Here is a 6,733-nt window from a genome sequence, read left to right as displayed (position 1 = left end):
CCCAGCTCAATGCAAAGATTATTGTCAGCAATTTGTGTGTTTTTTTTTACATCAACATGTGCGTCTCCTTCCTGCGACGACGCGCATTACTTTTCTCATTCAAAAGCGTTAACGTGGCAACACTCGACGCCAAAAAGTGCGCCCCCTTCATCTGATTGGTCCATATTTGATAGTTCTCCAAAAGTCACCAAATTTTGCACCAAGCCAGGCCTGGGGATAAATTTGATATTTCATGGTTTGCATGAATGGGCGTGGCCTAATGGCTCAACAGCGCCCCCTAGAATACTTTTTTCTGCTATAACTTTTGAATGGTTTGACATAGAGAGTCGTGGGTGGTGTCATCGGACTCGGTATTGAGTCCTTGACCATAATTGGTGCAAATTAGCCCCGCCCCTTCTTCTGATTGGTTGTCCCGATTTTCTGCTATAACTTTGGAATGGTTTGACATAGAGAGTCGTGGGTGGTGTCATCAGATTCTGTATGGAGTCCTTGACCTTCATTGGCCTGAATTAGCCCCACCCCTTCTTCTGATTGGTTGTCCCTTTTTTCTGCTATAACTTTTGAATGGTTTGACATAGGAAGTCGTGGGTGGTGTCGTTTCTGATATGCTTATGGGGGGCGGTGGCCGTGAGTGCGAGGGCCCGTTCATCGCTGCTTGCAGCTTTAATTATTTTTTTTTTTCTTCTGACAAAGTGATGGCCTTTTTGCCCCCCTTAACATGCCCAAAAAGTCACCAAATTTTGCACCCAAGTCAGGCCTGGCGAAAAATTTGATATTTAATGGTTTGCATTAATGGGCGTGGCAAAATGGCTCAACAGCGCCCCCTTGAAAACTTTGTGCCTCAAGCCCCACGATACGGTTTGACGTACATGCACGAAAATCGGTACACACCTGTATCATAGGACAAATTAAAGAAAAGTCTCTTGGCGTCATGCCCGAAACCGAACAGGAAGTCGGCCATTTTGAATTAATCGTGTCACTTTGGCGCAATTTATGCCATTCCTTCGGCAGTTAATTCAGCCCGAACCGTAACGTGCACCAAGGTGTGTTATACATCAAAATGTTCGTCTCCATCCTCCGACACCACGCATTACTTTTCTCTTTCAAAAGCGTTACCGTGGCGACGCTAGACGCCAAAAAGCGCGGCCACCCTTCATCTGGTTGGTTCAGACAGAAAAAACTTTGCGCCTCAAGCCCCATAATACGGTTTGACGTACATGAACGAAAATTGGTACACTCCTGTATCATGTCGCAACTAAAAGAAAAGTCTCTTGGCGCCATGGCCGAAACCGAACAGGAAGTCGGCCATTTTGAACATTCTGAATTAATTGCGTAATTTTGTAGCAATATATGCCATTCCTTCGAGAGTTAATTCAGCCCGAACCGTATTGTGAACCCAGATGTGTTATACATCAAAATGTGCGTCTCCATCCTGCGACTACACGCATTACTTTTCTCTTTGAAAAGTGTTACCGTGGCGACGCTAGTCGCCAACAAGCGCACCCCCCCCTTCATCTGATTGGTCCATATTTGATAGTTCCCCAAAAGGCACCAAATTTGGCACGCAAGCCAGGCCTGGCGATAAATTTGATATTTCATGGTTTGCATTAATGGGCGTGGCAAAATGGCTCAACAGCGCCCCCCGGAAAACTTTGTGCCTCAAACCCCACAATACGGTTTGACGTACATGCACGAAAATCGCTACACACCTGTATTATGGAACAACTTAAAGAAAAGTCTCTTGGAGCCATGGCCGAAACCGAACAGGATGTCGGCCATTTTGAATAAATTGTGTCATTTTGGCGAAATTTATGCCATTCCTTCGGCAGTTAATTCAGCCTGAACCGTAACGTGCACCCAGATGTGTTATACATCAAAATGTGTATCTACATCCTGCGACACCACGCATTACTTTTCTCTTCCAAAAGTGTTACCGTGGCGACGCTAGACGCCAAAAGGCGCGCCCCCCCTTCATGTGATTGGTCCATATTTGATAGGTCTCCAAAAGTCACCAAATTTTGCATGCAAGCCAGACTTGGCGATAAATTTGATATTTCATGGTTTGCATTAATGGGCGTTGCCTAACGGCTCAACAGCGCCCCCTAGAATACTTTTATCTGCCATAACCTTTGAATGGTTTGACATAGGAAGTTGTGGGTGGTGTCATGGGACTCTGTAATGAGTCCTTAAGCTTCGTTGGCCTTAATTAGCCCCGTCCCTTCTTCTGATTGGTTGTCCCGATTTTCTGCTATAACATTGGAATGGTTTGACATAGAGAGTCCTGGGTGGTGTCATCAGATTCTGTATGGAGTCCTTGACCTTCATTGGCCTGAATTAGCCCCGCCCCTTCTTCTGATTGGTGGTCCCTTTTTTCTGCTATAACTTTTGAATGGTTTGACATAGGAAGTCGTGGGTGGTTTCTTTTCTGATATGCTTATGGGGGGCGGTGGCCGTGAGTGCGAGGGCCCATTCATCGCTGCTTGCAGCTTTAATTATTATTATTATTGCACGGTGGTTAATTACTCTGAGACTCTATGAGTGATGAGATTCATCAGAGCAACAGCTTGGGGGAAGAAACTGTCTCTGATCTGGAGGTTTTAGCATACAGAGCTCTGTAGCCCTGGTCCTGGTCCTGGTCCTGGTCCTGGTCCTGGTCCTGGTCCTGGGTGTGAGGGCTCTGCTCCTGGTCCTGGTCCTGGGTGTGAGGGCTCTGCTCCTGGTCCTGGTCCTGGTGCTGGACCGGTACAGAACCGGACAGCCTGACAACAGTGATGGAGTGACTGAGTGGGCTCCAGTCAATCATGGACAATACACTTCCTCCACTGCACAGCCCCCTCTCACACTGCACACCCTCTCACACTGCACACCCTCTCACACTGCACAGCCTCCTCTCACACTGCACACCCTCTCACACTGCACACCCTCTCACACTGCACAGCCTCCTCTCACACTGCACACCCTCTCACACTGCACACCCTCTCACACTGCACACCCTCTCACACTGCACACCCTCTCACACTGCACACCCTCTCACACTGCACACCCTCACACTGCACAGCCCCCTCTCACACTGCACACCCTCTCACACTGCACACCCTCTCACACTGCACACCTTCTCACACTGCACAGCCTCCTCTCACACTGCACACCCTCTCACACTGCACAGCCTCCTCTCACACTGCACACCCTCTCACACTGCACACCCTCACACTGCACAGCCCCCTCTCACACTGCACACCCTCTCACACTGCACACCCTCTCACACTGCACACCCTCACACTGCACACCCTCTCACACTGCACACCCTCACACTGCACAGCCCCCTCTCACACTGCACACCCTCTCACACTGCACACCCTCTCACACTGCACAACCTCACACTGCACAGCCCCCTCTCACACTGCACACCCTCTCACACTGCACACCCTCTCACTGCACACCCTCTCACACTGCACACCCTCTCACACTGCACACCCTCTCACACTGCACACCCTCTCACACTGCACACCCTCACACTGCACAGCCCCCTCTCACACTGCACACCCTCTCACACTGCACCCTCTCACACTGCCCCCTCTCACACTGCACACCCTCTCACACTGCACACTCTCTCACACTGCACACCCTCTCACACTGCACCCTCTCACACTGCACACCCTCTCACACTGCACACTCTCTCACACTGCACACCCTCTCACACTGCACACCCTCTCACACTGCACCCTCTCACACTGCCCCCTCTCACACTGCACACCCTCTCACACTGCACACACTCTCACACTGCACAGCCCCCTCTCACACTGCACACCCTCTCACACTGCACACTCTCTCACACTGCACACCCTCTCACACTGCACCCTCTCACACTGCACACCCTCTCACACTGCACACTCTCTCACACTGCACACCCTCTCACACTGCACACTCTCTCACACTGCACACCCTCTCACACTGCACCCTCTCACACTGCACACCCTCTCACACTGCACACCCTTACACTGCACACTCTCTCACACTGCACACCCTCTCACACTGCACACCCTCTCACACTGCACCCTCTCACACTGCCCCCTCTCACACTGCACACCCTCTCACACTGCACACACTCTCACACTGCACAGCCCCCTCTCACACTGCACACCCTCTCACACTGCACACTCTCTCACACTGCACACCCTCTCACACTGCACCCTCTCACACTGCACACCCTCTCACACTGCACACTCTCTCACACTGCACACCCTCTCACACTGCACACTCTCTCACACTGCACACCCTCTCACACTGCACCCTCTCACACTGCACACCCTCTCACACTGCACACCCTTACACTGCACACCCTCTCACACTGCACACCCTCTCACACTGCACACCCTTACACTGCACACCCTCTCACACTGCACACCCTCTCACACTGCACACCATGCAACTTAATCCATACATTGTGACTGGACTCTTTCATTTTTTCTGTTTTTTATTTAAACAGTGTTTGATAACTATTAGTATTCATTGCAAGTTATGGATACTGCCTGAGGGGAAGTATCTATCTAATTTATTTTTATCAGGAAAAAAAAGTTCAATATGCAAAAAAAAAAAAAAAGAGCTGTCATATATATGTCGGGAAACAGGCAGATGTTGAGCTTTGCAGCCTCACCAGCGTTAAACTCAGGGGAATAAACCGATGGAAGCAATAATAATCTTTAGCCGTTTCGGCATATTTATTGGAGACAACAATATAACAAACTGTCTTTAGCCGTGAACTCTACTGACCGACCAAATCTGGGCACGGTCTGAATGTGATGACGCACAAGCCCCTGGCCTGTAAACCTGCGCCTCACTGTGGCAAAAACTAAATACTCCACCTCAGTAAAACAACAGTATAATTACATATGACAACTGACCACACACATAAAAGAATGTCTCTTAACAGCAGATATAAAAAAAATGTAATTCCCATCAGCAAATCAAATGAATTCCTGAGATGAGCATAGCACAGGATTAAAAAGATCTCATGACCTCAGTGTTTGTTGAAATAGGGTAGGTATGTTGTGGTGACATTTTTACTTTACAAGTGACAGACATGGTGCATTCACACTGGATTAAGATCATGGACGTCCTCTAACAGGGGACCTGTTGTAATAAAGAATCACAACAGGTCCCCAGAGCAGATGAGCTTGATTTGTGTCTGGACTGTTTCCGTGAGGCCCCCAGTCTACCCCTGGCAGTAACAAGTTATAATTTAATCTTAAACTTGATCTAAATCATTAACCTGACTACATCCCAACCAGATTGTTCATGGTATTTTTCTCCCCGATTCGACATGTCTCATGAAGTCAGGACTTGTCCTTTATATCACACTTTAAATCATGCATAGAATTGCCTTTTTTCAGGTTTGTAAAATTGTAAAAATACGGCAAATCCTGTCTCAGACCGATGAGCAAAGATTAGTCCATGAATTTGTTAGTTTAAGATTGGACTACTGCAACTTCTTGTAAGAAGGATGTTGTAAAACTTGGAACTGCCTCCAGCTGCTCCAAAATGCTCAAGCAAAGAGTTCAGATGAAGCCCTAAAGCACGAGCTCCCTCCTAACCTCCATTATCAGCAGCTTGCCATTAAAGTCTACACAAGCCTGTTCATGACACATTCATTTAAATCAGGTGTGTTGAAGGAGGCAAACGTCTAAAACATGCAGGACAGCGTTCCTCCATGACACTCAATAGCTGCGTCCCAAATCCCAAACCTCCACCCTAATGAGTAGCGAAAACAGTATGTGAGATGTTTTAGTGCGTCCGAAAAATGAGTACGTACTCAATAGTATGTACTATCCATACTCATTCTGGAGAAATGTATTAGTGTGGATTGATGCGGTGCGTCCGAAATGCCAGACTAAACAGTATATACTAAAAAGTATACTTAAGTTCGGCACACTTTTGAGTAAATATCAGTAGTATGCATTAATTCGGACGTACTATTAAGAGCGCACACTGCACTTCCTGCCGTAGGGAGGGGGGGGTTGTTACCATGGTAACCTGTCACAGTGGCAGTAGCAGCTGTTACCATGGTAACAGCAGCAGTAGCAGCACCGCTCCGCTCTTTCCCGTTTATTCTAGCCCAAACAAGATGACATTATATAATATTATTATATACGAATATTATAATATTAATTTATATATAATAATATTATTATACTTAATAATATACTTATGACATATACGTATCACTTAGCAACCAAATGCCGCTGTATTGCATTGTGGGAAGTTTCTGCTTAGCTAGTGTCCATCAATCCACACTAATACATTTCTCCAGAATGAGTATAGTACATACAATGGTGTACGTACTAATGTTTCGGACGCACTAAAAAATCTCACATACTGTTTTTGCTACTCATTAGGGTGGAAGTGTGGGATTTCGGACACAGCCCATCTAAGCAGAAACTTCCTACAATGCAATGCAGCGGTGTTTGGTTGCTAAGTGCTGCGCAGATACGTATATTTCATAAGTATAATATTAAGTATAATTATATTATTATATAATATTAATATTATAGTATTCGTATGTAATAATATTATATAATGTCATCTTGTTTGGGCCAGGATAAACGGGAAAGAGCGGAGCGGTGTTGCTACTGCTGCTGTTACCATGGTAACAGCTGCTACTGCTGCTGTGACAGGACTTGTTACCATGGTAACAACTCCCCCTCCCAACAGCAGGAAGTGCCGTGTGGCTCTGAGT

The sequence above is a fragment of the Cololabis saira genome, chromosome 6 (assembly GCF_033807715.1).
Source record: "Cololabis saira isolate AMF1-May2022 chromosome 6, fColSai1.1, whole genome shotgun sequence".
NCBI classification, from domain to species: domain Eukaryota; kingdom Metazoa; phylum Chordata; class Actinopteri; order Beloniformes; family Belonidae; genus Cololabis; species Cololabis saira.
Note: the sequence above shows the minus strand (reverse complement) of the source record.